The sequence below is a fragment of the Amblyomma maculatum genome, chromosome 1 (assembly GCF_055883805.1).
Source record: "Amblyomma maculatum isolate TAMU_Amacu chromosome 1, ASM5588380v1, whole genome shotgun sequence".
Lineage (NCBI taxonomy): Eukaryota > Metazoa > Arthropoda > Arachnida > Ixodida > Ixodidae > Amblyomma > Amblyomma maculatum.
This window is the reverse complement of record NC_139344.1, coordinates 191661457-191677430: the sequence shown is the minus strand read 5'-3', so window position 1 is coordinate 191677430 and position 15974 is coordinate 191661457. Positions and strand designations below refer to the sequence as shown.

At 47.8% G+C, this 15974-nt stretch overlaps 1 protein-coding gene and 1 pseudogene across 1 annotated transcript in view; one reads left to right on the top strand and one right to left on the bottom strand.

Annotated features, from left to right (window-relative positions):
* Positions 1-15974, bottom strand: part of LOC146205251 (organic cation transporter protein-like) — a 199655-nt gene that overhangs the window by 112887 nt on the left and 70794 nt on the right. The window lies entirely within an intron of this gene.
* Positions 10724-11783, top strand: LOC146205253 (CXXC motif containing zinc binding protein pseudogene; annotated as a pseudogene).

The window sequence follows — 15974 nt, the reverse complement described above, 5'->3', positions numbered from 1 at the left end:
CGAAGTTTGTAAGCCGTGCAGCCTGTAAACAATACGCAGACGAATTCCAGAATAGGGCGCACATAAAGTTTATAGATCATAACAAGGACAGATCTTCTCATTCCATATCTCCTATGCTGATGCGACGCAGTCGACCCAAGGCACGCTCCCCTTTTCGCTTAATATGTTCAATATGAGATCTCCAGCTCATCGAAGAATCATAGAAAACGCCCAAGTACTTAAGAGTAGTCAACTGAACTAAAGACTCTAGATGGAATCAAAGAGAAATAGAAACATGTTGATTGACCGGAAAGACTAGCATGAAGCATTTATTGACTTTTAGAGTAAAGGAAAGATTATCTAGCCAGGATTCAAGAGCATTTAGGTAATTCTGTAAGGTATGAATAAGGTATGTATATCTGTGGATGAAGAAAAGAAGGCAATATCGTCAGCGTAGACGTACAAGTGAACATCGTCTCTCAAAGGTACTGAAGAAAGGAAAATATTGAATAAAAGAGGGGACAGGACCGAACCTTGAGGAACGCCTTTCGATTGAGAAAATGTGCGAGATGAAAGACCACCCTGATAACAGTAAAAAAAAAATCTTCCTGATAGAAATTCTTGAATCCAGGTGACTAATTCGGAACTTGACAATTTATCAAATGACAATTTAGTAGTCTATGATCCACACTGGCTTTTGAAATATCCAAAGTTACTAGAGCAGATATTTCACGAGACCAACTAGCCAAACGAATTCTGCTCTCCAGGTCAATATGAGCAGACCATATTGAGCATTTTGGACGGAAGCCAATCTGTCTGAGAGAAAGAATTTTATGTCTTTTTTTTTTAAGACAAACGTACATGGATTATGCACTCTATTTTTTTTTTTTTTTTCACCAGTATAGAAGTTAAAAAAATCGGTCTGATATTGTCAAGGACATAGCCAAGGCTTTTATTCTTTACTAGCAGAGCCAGTTTGGCAAGCTTCCTGGAGCTAGGTATCCAGGAGTACTTTAGCGAACAGTTAACAATATTTAATAATTCCTGTGAAGAAATCTGGAATAGAACCTTTAACATGCCAACAGTAATACCATCAGGGCCTGGAGCTGAAGCTATTGTCTTTGAAATTACAGTTGCCAATTCCGACATAGTCACCTCGGAAAAATCTGTCGCAGCGACCGGGAATGCGAGCGGCCTTTGGCATGGCGACGAAACGTGAATTTCTAGACCTCGACCAACACTATCCAATAAATCAGCCGCCTCTCTTGGGCTCAACACCACAGATGAAGACCCGACTACTTGCTGCGGAGATTTAGCACGGCGCAGGAAACGAAATAGTGCACTCCGGTGCTTATTATCAGATTAAAAAGAATGTAAATCAGTCTTATGTTTTTGCTTGGCAGATGACACACGTTTAAAAAGGGCAGCATGAAACTTGTATCCAATTAGAGGGGGACTGATTATGACGCAGACTCTTCCATGCAGCTTTTTGGCACCGATAAGCACGAGTGCAGTCAGTATTCCACCAAGATGAATTTGAGGGCTGACCAGATGTGGCAACAGAAAATTCAGCCGGTTCGATCGCATCGTGCAACCATGACGCCACCCGTGAATGAGCGCCAGAAGGAGAAATAGTGGAGACGTTTTCGTGTTTAACATAATTTACAAAGCGCCTCTGATAAGCTCCGTAGACAGATTTTGAAAGAATTGTAGGTAATAGGAAGAGGATCACTGCTGGTTCCGCTATTTATGGGCGCCCACGATGATATAACAAGATCCGAAGTTGAAAAAGTAAGATCCAGAGCTAAGGAGCACTGTCCCCTCATGAAGGTGACATCCCCAGAATTGTGGCACTGGAGGCCATTGTCCTGAATCCAGTCCCACAACTTACGCCCACAAAAATCAGTTTTTAGACCCCAAGTAATATGATGCGAATTGAATTCACCAGCTGATATCAGATTTTGAGAACAACGAGTTAGCAAAGCATCCAGCTGCGAAGTACAACGAACGCCATTTGGGAAGTACGCATTGGCCAAAGTGAAAGGGGTACTACCGAGCAGCGTAAACTCCAAACCAAATATTTCGCAATCTTGACAAACGAATTCATATGAAATTGAAACCTTATGACACAATTTTGACGAAACTACAACCACTAACCCACCGCCCCTGCCTGGGCGATCTAATCTAAACGCCCGAAAGTTGTTAAGAGAGAATCTTTTACGAGATAAAAGCCAGGACTCTTGAAGCAAAATAATATCAGGGTGAATTTTCAGTACTAAGCAAAGGATATCATCAAAACCAGAATTAAATGAGCTGCAGTTCCACTGCAAAACTTTAAAAAAACCTACGTTGAATCAAGGATACATTCTACAGCAGACATCAGCACATCCTGTGTCTGCTGGGGCTCACTCTCAGGATTTGTCTTGGGTCGAGATCTAGAGGGCTGATTCGGAAGATTTTGAACTGGGGAGCTTCTGCGCTTGCTGCATGCTCCAGCGATCCTTGAACTAGAAGCACCGGAATTTAGGGAGCCAGACGCCTTAGTATTGAGTACATGGGTTTTAGATAGGTTTCTTCGTTGGGAGGCACATTCTTTTTGGAGACCACGGGCATAGCAGAGATTACAGAGGCACCAGTTATCAGAGTTTAGAAAAACGTCTCCATCCTTGTCACAAGCATCTGAGAAAAGGCCTCCACAAAAGAAACAAAGAAGCGCTGCATCACAACCGGTATAGACTTTTCAATGGCAGTGGTCATAGCAGAAGAAATAGTGGATTCTAAGGAAGCTGACTGATGCGCAGTCACAGCAGCAACCCGAGTTGCGATCCTTTAATATTATTCGATTATTTCAAGGAGCCCAATCTCATTGTTACGTGCAGGGCAACTGGCACGACAGCACTATACTTCTTCTACCGTGATAATTGTTGTTGTTGTTGTTCTCCTCTAATGTGATGGCACATACCCACACAATTGCTATCGGTCGCAGCCGATCACCACTCTCTCTTCTTATTCCTTAGTAAATGAAAAGTACACACGAGAGAGGATTGGCCAGTATTCATCGTGGACAGCCAAATGTACTGCATATACTGGATTAGTGTAATAAATCTATTATCGACTAAAGAAAAAAAAAAAACCTAGGATTCGATATTATACAATTAAATAAAAGTAAAAAAAATACTGAGCAAAGTTTTTTGAGGTTTTTAAACTTAATACAATTAGCAAGAGAATTTGTCCGTAGCGGTGGTGCAGTTGTAAATATTCACAAATTCGCGCAACTTCTCTTGCACTCGCACAGAAGGAGAGAAGACGCAAGGCCGACAATGGAAATCGTGTGGGAATTTCTAAATGATACCCTTCTCTGAGGCGAAAACTTTCGGCAATGATGATGATAAGCTCTTTATTTACTCCCAAAGAAGGGGAACCAGCCGAAAGACTGGTTGCACTGCTTAGAGAAGGTCAGCAGGGACTCTGCGGCCTCCAATGCGCGCAAAATGAGCTGGCGCTGTTGGGCGAGCTCGGTGGTACGCAGGAGGGACTCCCACGCATCCTCTGTAGCGGTATTGTCTGCGTTGTGTCGTATACATGTCCACACCATGTGAATGAATGTGGCCGGTTGTGAGCAGTGTTTGCAGCTAGGTGCACTAAGATTTGGGAAAATTTTGCTATATAGCCATGGGTTGGGAAAGGTTCCTGTTTGTATTTTGCACCAATGGACGGCCTCGCGCTGGGATAGTTCCCGGTGTGCAGGGGGGTATAGACACCGTTCGAGCCGATAATCCTGGAGGATGTCCGTGTATGTAACAAGGCGTGAATGAGTACCTTGGGGAGTGTCAGAGGAAGCGGCAGGCTGAGAAGGGTGCTCCGCCCGGTAGCTGAGTTCTCGGGCTAGAGCATGCGCCTGTGCGTTCCCGCTGAGCGCCTCATGAGCTGGGGTCCATATATGAGAAGACGAGGTGTAGACGGTAAGGGGAGAGATCGAAGGATAGTGTGTGCCTGTCGGGATATACGACCTGCATCGAAGTTACGAATTGCCTGTTGGGAATCGCTAACGACTACTTTAGTGGAGGGGTCGGTCAGAGCTAACGCGATGGCAACCTCTTCCGCGGTGGTAACAGTTGTGGCGTTGAGCCTCGGGCGGGGAAGCCCGCTGGCATGATGGAGCCGGTAGTTAGCAACTATCCGTGGCGAATGGTCGTGTGCGATATCATGGGACCCCTCCCTTGCTTCGCGCGCGGAAACCAATATATCCTGGTAATAACGGACCACTATTCCAAGTGGGTTGAGGTATTCCCCCTTAGGAAGCTTGTGTCAGAACTGATTTGGGAGAAACTGTTGGAGACATTCACTCGTTTCGGTTTCCCTTCCGACCTGATTACAGACAATGCTTCGTATTTCACAAGCAAAGTCTTTGTGAATTCCTGTCGGGGCGCTTCAAATCCTCCACAGGAAAACGAGTCCCTACCACGCTGAGAGCAACATAACCGAGAGAGTGAATTGGAATGTTAAGAGTATGCTGGTCGCGATGAGCGAGCAGCACAGAGATGGGGACGCACGGCTGTCCTAACTGGCGTTCGCCGCTAGAACAACCGTGAACAGGTCGGTGGGTATGACACGATCGCTTTTCCGCTAGAGAATGCCCTACTTGATGCGGCGGGGCCCGCACCCCTTCCGCTTAAAGGGCCACTGTCCAGGGAAGGACCTTTTAAGCAAAGGAGCCCAGTGTTTCGATCAGGTACCGGAGATAGTCTGTGCAAAATGCTAGAGTGACACGCGCGCCGCAAAGCAACGAAAATAAAAATAAAAGCTCTCTCATGCTCTCCTTCGGGAAGCCAGCTTTCCAGTCTTCTGCGCTCGCCCTTCGAGCCACAGTTATGACGTACTTGCCGAGAACGACGTCCATTGGTCCGTTTCGCTGACTGACGGGAGAAGCTAGGATGGGCGTACACCACTAATTGTGTACACCGCTCGCTGCTGCACGCTTTTCCCTCGCCCGTTTCGTTTTCGCGCACGCAGAGAGTACTACCACCCGGCTCCGAGTCCGTTCTGCGTGCTGCGCCGTTTCTACAGCCTTCCCTTCTTTCGCGCAACCTGAAACTTTCACTCCGACATGACCTTTCGTTTTCTCTCTCTTTTAGGAGAGAGGTTCGGCGACTCGACGCAACGTCAACGAGACAGCAAAAGCGAAGAAAAAGGAAAGTCTCAAAGGCGGGGTCATGACGTACGCGAGTGACGTACTCCACAGGAAACCCCACCTCCCGCCAAACGCGGAGGAGGAAGGGGAATTTGGCTTACGGAGGCTAGACGACCGAGCAGGAGAGCGAAAAACCTCTGAGAGGGGAAGGAAGGAGAGGGAAGCGCAAAATCGGTTGATTACGGTGGCTGTAACTCCGTTATTAATTACTCTTTTCAAAAACTTCTTGCGGCCTTGCGTCGTGAGGACGAAGCCGCACAGCCACCGCGGAAAAAAAATGAACCGGAGGGTGGACAGTGGGCCTTTAAGCAGTACGCGGCAAAGCTCCGCGAGCGCCTTGAGGCAGCGCAGCGTGCGGCTCGTGAAAACCTCAATGTCGCTCGCATGCAGCAGACGGATCAGTACAACAAAAGTCGTCGTCACGTCGTTTTCAACACGGGCGACTTGGTACTGAAAAGAACGAACCCGCGGGTGGTGTATCCACACGACGGACCATGGACCTGTTTTGGTCCGCGGACCAAGCGTCACGTGACGTTCCACTTCCGGTTTATGAGGTCCGCGCCAGGTCCAGGTCCGCGGACCGGAGCGGGCGAAAATGGCTGGGCATTTTTCTCGGACCGCGGACCACGGACCTGGCGGCGTCTGTGAACGGAGGAGGCGCGTTTGCGCCCGCTTAAAGCGCGTGAGCTCGCCCACATCAACAAAGTGCACTTCGAGCATGTTTTGAAGAGCACCAAGTAACATAGGCAGTGAGTGGCCTACGACGGTGTTTTTATGCAGCCTTCGAGTACCGCGTACCACGGTACGTGCAGCACTACGTACTGCTGCCTCGTCACGTCCCGGACAAGTGTTTTACAGCGGCGTGTTTAGTGAGAAGTGTCAAAAAACATCGGGCCCCATGATACATCATGAAAGAGAAGTTCCCAAATGAACACGTGCGACGACAAATGCCGCGAGTTTGCCGGAGTAGTGCCGCCGCTAGCGCGGTGGACGACGGCGCACTGGCCCTAGTCGTCACTAGGCCTAGATTGTTTCGCATCGAAGCCACCGCGAACAGTGCTTTCGATTTGATCAGCACTGCTGTAAATGGCCTGCCCAGTGTAAAAAATAAAAAAAAGGATATGGCCATATATGAGCCAGGCCTTAGCAGCGGAGATAGCGTACAAGAAGGCCGGGTGAGCCAGCGCTGCACATGCGCGGCAGCTGTTATGCAGAAACTTGCTTGTTATCACAGTAATTCTCACGAAGTGGTCAGTTCGGATACGCCTTTATGTCAGGCTTGTTATTCTAAGAAAGACTATTTCACTACGCACGCTGGCCAGATATCCGCCGCTGCCGTAGCACGTCTCGACGCGGCGGTAGGACGATGCTTGAGCGCGCTATTGACGCCCGAGTCGGAAGCAGCTCCACGCACAGTGTTATAAATAATTAGGATATTTGTAACCGCAGCTTCGTTATGCAACGGTTTGCAGCAGTGGTGAGCTGCTATTCACGTTAACTGTGGCTAAGTTCGGTCCTCAGTTAAGACGTCCGCGTATAGTGGTCCTTATTGATCATCTTCATCTTTGCGTCTGGAATTAAACGGATTAAGTGGAATGCTGTCAACTCAGGTACGTTCTTGGGGCTGCACAGATGCGTCCATGCATGTTTATATGAAGCCCCTATAGATGAAGGCCGTACCTCAATATTGCCAAAATGCACGCCAAATTCGGCATTGTGAAATAACGTAAAAAAAAAAAAAAAAAAACTGAGGCAGTGTCCAACGAGCGCATCGCGAAACGGCGAGGTAAATAGCGTATACCTTTGGCCGGCCTCGTGGTCCGGCTTGTCGGCTGCTATTTTGGCCCGCCGTGTGGATGCTGTCGCGGGCCGGACCTAGCCAGACCATGCGCGATCGACACCACGTGACCGGTCCGCGGCCCAGTCCGTGGTCCGTCATGTGGATACAACCATACAACGCAGCGCGTGGTTTCGCCGCGTCGCTAGCGCAAAAGTGGGCTGGACCGTTCGATGTTACGGCACGGACTACGCCGCTCACTTACCAGCTGCGGTTGTTGACGAGTGGTGAAACTGCCGGTCCGGTGCACGTCGCAGACTTGAAGGCTTACCGCCTTCGCAAGGACGATAACTGCGAAGCAGTGGAAGCTCAAGGCGATGCAGCCATCTCCCCCAAAGTAAGGCGTACAGGTAGCAATCCGGTTCGCAACCGACACTATAGCCTTAGACCAAAGGAATGCACTACTTTGTCTAACGTCATTGCTTCTTTCAGAATGCATTCTGATAAGATTTCGCAGCAGTCAGAGGTACACCGTCGATCGCTGGGGCGGGAAACCGCACCCGGTGCATGGTTCAAGGAGGGGCCCCCTCCCTAGTTTGTCGTGGTTTGTGGCCCATCATCATGACCAGCGCGGCCATGCTGACCATCTTCACAGAGGCTGGATTCGGAGCCCGCTGCCCAGGCCTGGAGTACGGGCCTCAGGGAGCCAGGTGTGCCCGGGGCGGAAACGTCTGCTGCAAAGAGGTCCCGGTGCATCCGACACGGCGCCACATGGAAAGGGGTCGACGGCGATGTGGGGAAGCAGCTCCGGGCGGCTGCCGGGCGTATCAGCGGCCGAGCCCCGCCGCGCTGTGACCCCGAGGAAGTGGCCGCTGCCGGAGAGGGACCAGCCGGAATAGTCCCGCCACGCCTGCTGCTTCCCTTCCGCCATACGGACTAGCTGAGATGATGGCATCCCGTCAGAGCCAGGCGACAGGCCTGCATATTGATCGCCGACCCGGGCTCGGACATGGACTTGGCCCGGCTGTTGCCGGACTCCGGGTCGGAGGGAGATGTGGGGCCCCACTCCACTGACCTTTAAAGGGAGCGGCACGCCAGCCACAGTTGAAGCGCGCGCCGCTTCCCGGCAACCCCTTCCCTCAACTGCCGAGATCGGTCTCCGCGCTCCCACCCAATAAAGCGAGGCGCGCCGGCGTCTCGTGCGTCTCTTCATTCTCTTCTGGTTCTTGCTGCCCGCTCGCTGCCGGTTCTCCCGACGACGACCTCTGCCCCCGCATCTGCCTGGACGTACAGGGGGGGGGGGGGTCAAAAGTTCCCAAGCCACAGGGTCTGCTTCTGAGCAGTATGTCAGGCAGCTACGACGAGCCCAAATCTCAAAATACATGTTGTTACGTTTCTCCACCGAGAAGTGGGACAGCTGACGCGGCCACCGCATAGCAACAGGCAGAACCGCGAGCGGATCGGCCATTTCGACGCCGTTCATCGGCCGCGCAACGCTTCCTCCCGCCGACAAGACTCGACGTGTTCCTGCCACGCGCCTAATGTGTGTGCGTGCGTGTGTGTGCAGACGCCGGCCAAGCCTAGAGCTCGTGAGAGAGGGCGCCGCCCTCGCCCGTCTGCAGGAGGTGGAGGAGATGAGGTCGGACCATCTGCGATTGAGTCATTCGTCGTGAACCAACATGTTTGGCTCTCCCTTTCCTGTGAGGGTTTACCCTTTCCCTGTGAACTGGGAAAACTATAAAAAGCAGCGGCCGACTCCGCTGAGATAGAGACTACTTTGACGCGCCGTTGGCACGACGCTAGACACCAGCTGTGTGAGAGTGTCTGTAATCTCTCCGGGTCAGCTTCACTGCCCGTTTCTTCCTGATGTTACAGTAAAGGTTGTTTCGTTAAAAGACGCCTCGTCTTTGCTGGCACATTTGATGCCGTCCGCCGTCCACGGAGCCGCCAGGCCAACGCTACCGAGGGGCCGCGCGCCGCAGCGGTACGCAACCCCGGCACTCGCGATCCCCACATGCAATAATGTGGAGGGTAGAAGAAGCATTATTCTAACCTCTGAGATCATTTATATCTTTAATAGGATTTCACGCGTCAGAATATGCTGACCAGAAGCAAGACCTGCGGCCTTGGAACTTTTGACCCCCCCCCCCCCCCCTGTACCTCCTGAGTGAGATACTGATGTTTCTTCTACGACCCGCTGTGTGTGTGTGTCTTGCTTCTCCCTCGGGCAGAGGAATCGCCCACAAATCTTACGCCGTAGTAAGGTTCCCGCCGGCTGAGACCTTCGAAAAAGATTGCTGAAGATAAACCCAAGAAGAAACTGGCAGTCGTACATTACAGCAAGTTATTCTGTAGTTTCCAGCTTACATTTCTAGTGAAGTGACGTTCGATGGCGGATATCGTAAAAGGATCTCGTGCCAACATTTCCTCGCGCCAAAAGGATCTCGTACCTAAGGCCGGCACCAAAAAATCTCCTTACGACAGCAGCATAAAGAAAAGAAAAGGTGAAGACTATTCGCCGTTTTCTTTTTTTTTTTTTTTTTTTTTTTTTTTTTTTTTTTTTTTTAGGGCACACCGTCTATATGTTTTCCTTAACTTGGGCCATCGGGCACGAGCGAGATGCCCTAGACTTTTCTTTGCATGGGTGGCTTGCATAAAGTACATGAGGCAGCCGACCATATGTAAATCCTGTTGCCGTCCATAAAACCACGTTTGTCTCACTATCGTGCGGCAGACGATAAGATCATCAGCGGCTTTCCTTGACCAAAAATGTGATGGGATGAGGATATTGCGCGCTTCGAATTCAACAATATGAAATAAGAACATCTACGAGCACAAAAAAAAAAAAAAAAAAAAAAGAAGAGAGAGAGAGAGAGGTGGAACATACACCTCAAATTGTGACCCAATCCGAGCACAATTACGTCAGGAACATCATGAGTCGCTCGCCGTTTGTCCCATCAAAGCGCGCACTTGTTTGCAAGCTTCGAATTGTTAAGCGGCCGGGAAAACTCCATCAGTACATGATGTGTTCTAACGTAGCCGCACGAGTGTGCATCTCGCAAGAACCTCGTGAGCTATGTTTATCGCGGAACTAATAGAGAAAAGGCGAATGACTTTAGATATGCAAACGTTCCATTTATTGAGGAGGTATACCGTGCGGCGAAATCTCGCCAGGAAACGCTGAAACGTACCCCACAGTCTCCAAAATCTGCGTCATCCGATAGAAACACCTCTCACAACGCTCTGCCGCGAGGTTGTAATACACGTACACCAATTTCAATGCAGTCAAGCTTACCGGCCACGACAGTCCATCGAGTGGGCGCCTTGCAGCCCTTATTTTCCACGGGTCACCTAGCTGAGCCTGCAGGTATTACCGGACTATGTCATGGTTTCTTTTTTTTTTTTTTTTTTTCGGATTTTCGGAGGACGTTTCTAACGTATTCCTGTCGTAAACTTTTGAAGCGACTGTGTTCAGGCCGCAGGCAAAACGTGCCAACGGCGTTGTCAACCAGTCAAACATCGCGCCCAACACCCTTTTAGATTCCGAAACCGAAACTTATGGCCATTTTTTTCATCTCGGTGTCGGAGCACACCTGTTACGCACTGAGACTTTCAAAGCACGTTTTCTGTGACCCAAGATACCTTGAAACACCAAGGGTTTGTGGTCAAAATTTATGCCGTTTCAACACTGCACATTTTTTTTGTTAATTTTACAAAGGTTAGCCAGATTAGCGAGATCAGCGTCGTCTGCACTCGCCTCACCACAGTGCTCCGTTACATGCTAAAACAAGTGTTAATTACTTTTAAGATTACAGGTGCCGCCACAGTCTTGTAGTCTTCAAAAGTGGTAAGGTCTTAAAGTCGAGTTTCATAGTTAAAATAAGGTTGAGTCTAGTAATTTGGTTCAACATGTCTTCAAGCATTCGTGGCATAATTGCTGTAACCCTGTAATTGGCGGTGGTTGTCGCGCGCTGTTAAAAGTGATCAGTGATCAGCCTAATCAGCCAATGTGGAACAGTGTAAGCCAGCGGTGTTGGATTTTTTTGGACGGGCTTAGTCTTAATTGACTGTTCGAACGTTCTTTGCCACGAGATTAGTCTTAAGCGTCCAGAAATGGTCAAGATTGACTTACAGCTACGTGCTAATCTGGACAACATTACAGGTTTCACGCCGAGTCGTGACTGTGTGTGGCGCCTTAAGTTAAAATGCATGAATTGTGGAGAAGAAACGACTTCTTGGCAGACGGTCGAGGCGGCCAACAAAACTGCTATGAGGGGGAGACGTGCAAATGCCAACTTGGTCCTGAAGTGCAGGCTGTGCAGCAAGGAAAACAGCATCGATATTCTGAATGACAAGTTACAGACCTACAGCGCCGATAATGCATCCAGCTTTGCTACCGTTGCCGTATTCGAGTGCCGTGGAGCTGAACCAGTTGCGTTCGATGCCAGAGATGGCTTCAGCGCTGAAGCAACGGGAAGCGGAACTGTGTTTGTAGACGTCGAGTTCGAGGACAATCAGTGGGCTGATTATGATGAGAAAGGGGAACAAGCTGTTGGAATCTACGACCTGGAGTTCTGTTTCACGAAGATCAAGTGACAAGTTCGCCTCTGCTCGCCGTGGTATCCCTGTCCAGTCCCCTAATGCCGAGCAAGGAGCGCGGGCGGTGAGCCAAGAGAGACATCAGAGTTCGCATCTGAAAGAAACGTTGCATCGTTTTGTGTCCTTTTGTTTGTTTGTTCCTTTTTTTTGAGAAATGTTACTGCTTTGTTGACTCTCTGCCGACTTTGAGATTGTCAGAAGTGGTGTACTGGTTTAAAAGTGAGAGTGTGTTGTGTGTCCATTAAAAAAATTTTTCTACTTTTTTTTTACTGCTACTGCATTTCTCACTGACATGCACATACTTCATTGCCATTGTACTCATTGTTCTTCACATAGCACATGGGGCGGCCATGCTTGATTTGCAGCTTGATCTTTGTGTAAAAATTCCTGATAAGTAGTTTAATGTTACTAATTACAATGCAGCATGCCCAAATATTTAAACATGCCCACATACAGCACCTCTTTGCATGCTTGCAGTCTGTGAAGGAATGACCAGATATTCACAGGAAGTGAGGAAAAACTCTGTAGGGGAAATTATAAGTGTTGATCAAATATTTAAGTAGGCCGTAGCATATATCAAGGATCTTGCTTCAGCTTGGTCATTGCATCATTGAATGGCTCAGCCAGCATTTACATCACAATCTGTGAGAAGGAAAGAAAAAAGAAAAAGTGGAAGAGGAAGGGAGACATACCAATGCCTTGAAGTGCCAGAAGAGTATGCTCTGTCTGCCTATCTGCAGCTGGCATAGAAATGTGTTCAGGGAAGAAGTTACACATTAAAAGGAATGCCAGGAAAAACTGGACATAAGATAAGTTTGTACTGAAAGGTTTTGTCGTAGCATCAATCCATTGTGCAGCAAAGCAGTTGTCTGCAAAACGTGCATGTGTTTTCAAATCAACACTGACACAGCCGTTCTTTGTGCAGTGTTCAGGGTGGTGCCATAGCATTTCGCTTCCCATTCTGCATCCATCTGCTGGTCAAGTTGAAGGCTAGTTTGCAATAAGGATTCGAACCAATGACATATGTACCTCTTATTGTATGCCATTACTTGTACAATTAAGTGTAGGTATCCGCAGAGGAGTGAGACAGATACTGTACCTTCCTTTCCTTAAAAACCAACTTAAACAAAAAATATATATTAAAAATCTTGTAGAATGAAAAGGCAGTGTTAAAAGCACTATAACATTTACTCTAAAGGCAAAGCTTGAATTTCCCCCAAACAAACCCTGCCTAGCTTCTTGTACCTCAGTAGTAGCTTGTACTTGACCATAACTTTTTTGCAATGGGTGGAAGCTGCAAGTGCACTGCTTCAGTGCATTCATAAGCTGGTCACACAGGTCTGGGATCCATTGCCTTGTTTGCAGGGTCATAGCCAGTGGAGTTGTTTTGGTGTTGAAACACGCCACCGAAATTTTCCGATTGCTATATCCTTCTCCTGCTTTAGGATTTTTTTTTTTCAACCAGCGACGTATAACGTCCACCCAAAAAAAATTTCTGGCTGTGTGACTACTTGTTTGCATAACTCCTAATTCATTGTCAGCAAGGTATAGGCGTGAAATTTTTTAAGGGGTTGAGGCTAAGTCTGATGGTTTATTGCTCTCAGTACTAGCACCGTTAAGGGGCACAAGGCCCCTTTACACGATGATGTCCCTGCTTGAAGTACAGACAGTTCTTAGCCAGCAACAGCTGTGGCCAGGAGAGGCATTTCATGTGCACTCCTGGATGCCTACTGGTAAAATAAATTCCTGCAAAATCTTCTGCCATCATAATGTCACAATTTTGCATTTAAAAGAAATCGCTTCAGTGGAAGAGAAAGCTCAAATTAAGGCAGTTTTTCTTTTACCTGTGCCGGCAAACAATGCTCTCCGAAGTTGCCTTACCGACTTCTGCGAGGGACACTGCCCAGCCTTGTCAATGGGGGTTAATATTCATCATTAGCTGGCTGGCACACATAGTACTTAGTAGGCATCCAGGAGGTGGTGGGCACACCGGCCTCTCCTGACGATAGCTGTTGCTGCAAAAATGAACACTCTGTGCTTAGAGGGGCAGGTTCACTTTGTAGAGGAACCATGTGCCCCTTTAGAAGTGATAATGTTGGGAGCAACAAAGCATCAAACTCTGTACTTTAATGACTTGCAAGTTCCAAGTACAACATATTTCAGATACAACACAGACACTTTGGCACAATACTTCTAGTAATTTGTTGACAATGGAGTGGGAGCTATGTAAACAAGACAATGGCACCTAGATTTGTGTGACCAACTCGTGAATGCATTGAAGTGAACTTGTAGCTTCTATTCCACTGCAAAGGAGTTGAGGCCATGTATAGACAAGCGTCAGCCCGTGACGTCAGTGGAGATGCGGTGGCGCTGGCGACAGCAGTGACTTTCGTGGTGTAGGCAAAAGCGCGGGTCGTCTGCATTGGATGCGCGGCGCTTGCTGTGTTTTCGGGCATAATTCCCAATATTTCTACGAGCTGTGGTGCGGTTTATTGCGCCACGAGGCACAAAAAGCAAAATGGCACTTGCTTTAACATGTTTCTTGCGGTAGAATAAAGATGAGAGCGAAGGGCAGCGGCATTGAGCGCGACAAGTAGACTCTTCGGTGACGGATTGCCTTTGCGGTTAACATATATATGCGTTGCAGTTCTTCACCGAAACTAGATCAGTTCGTTTGCAACCCTTAATTATCATGATTGCTTTTCGGCGACACGACGAATAGCGCAAGAACAAACGCCTGCAGCTCGTGCCCATTTTGATATGTTATTAAGTTGTAAGAAGTTCAGACGCGATATATTCCGTGTGCGTATGATCCCGCAGGGAAGCTGCACTGTGAGTTCTATTCACTTACAGTGCTGCCCGTGCATATGTTCACACAGAAAGGACACAAACGCTGCTGTGAAGGTAATTGCAATTACTTTGAGCGCGGTCACTCCAGTACGATATTGCTGGCTATAACAGGCCCGGACCTGTAAAGTATATAGCTTTTCTCTGTTTGTACTTTCACGAGTTTCAACCAGTCTCTTCATCACCGGTTCTATAGTAAACATAATTGTTATGACCCGGGCAGTCCCGCAGCATTATTTCTCATTTCTAAATTTTATTTTTGGAGGTCATTATAAGATCATGACGAACGAATTAAATATCCACGTACAATCTAGCTCTGATCGAACAGGATATTTAAGTATATATGGTACATGGAGTTCAATGTCCCAAAGAGGAATCGACTATGAGGGGTGCAAAATAAGCAGAATAAGATGATGCGCATTTGAATAAACAATTTCCATGTATATTAAAAAAAGCTCAACAGATCACGCAAATTTCGCTGCAAGCGATCGTGGAGAACGTTTCATCTGCACTCATGCTTCTCTCCTATAGCAAAGAGAACAAAATGAGAGCTTTCGTACTGGCATTCATGTACATATTAACCTGTGAATGACCTTGCTACATCTGTAAATGAGATAGACGTCAACGTCTTTTTTATCGGGCAGGCGAAAACAAGTTGGCAGTGCACTTTGCCAACATGTTAAAAAGATCTAAAAGATTGAGTTCTTATTTTTAGATACGAAATTCTATGACTTGCTAGAAATGTGATTTCTAGTTTACTATATACAGTTGCCGATAATATTGTTCTTTAGAGTGAGTGCTTGAAGCAATTACAGAAAGGCAGTCAATAGATTCGTCATATGAAAAACACACTTCCAGTCATTCATATTGTCGTCCTCCTTGCATGCGCTAGGAATAGGCCTGGGAGTTGAACAGGGTTGACTATTAGTCTTTCTTATACATTGCGCTTTCTCGTTTTTATTTAACTTAATCACTCACGGCCGTCGCCTACGTACCGCAGCCGCGCGCTGTTGAGGCCACGGAGAAGGAAGCCAATGCAGCGCTCTTCGCCAAGTAATTCTAGCTGTAATCGGCTGATAATGTGCGGAAATACTCTCCAGGCATAAACCAAGCTATTTATACGTATAAGCGAAGCTTACGTTGCAATATATTCGACCGCGCGAACTGGTTTCGAAGGCAGCGTCGCTTTGCGCAGTGTAGGCTTTTGCCTACACCCCATGTCGTTGCCGATCGCAGCGCCACCTTTGTTTACAAACATGACGCTTGTCTATAGGCCACCACTATGGTACAGAAAGCTCAGCACGGCTCGTGCAACTTCATAGCAGGATTTTCCAGTTTGGACTAGAAGTATTTTTTTTGTGCTTGTTCTCGCTCTTTGATACATTATTTGGACTGCTGCCACTGCAACCAATCAGCCACATGCCTGCCATTAGCGAGTTCACAAAACTAGCATTGAGCATGCCACGTTGTAAAGCACCAGTGAGTCCAACAAATATTGCACTCTTTATGCAGTGTACATTTCAGGAAAATAAATGTAAGAAAAAAATTGTATCAGGCCCATTAGAATGGCTATGCTATGGG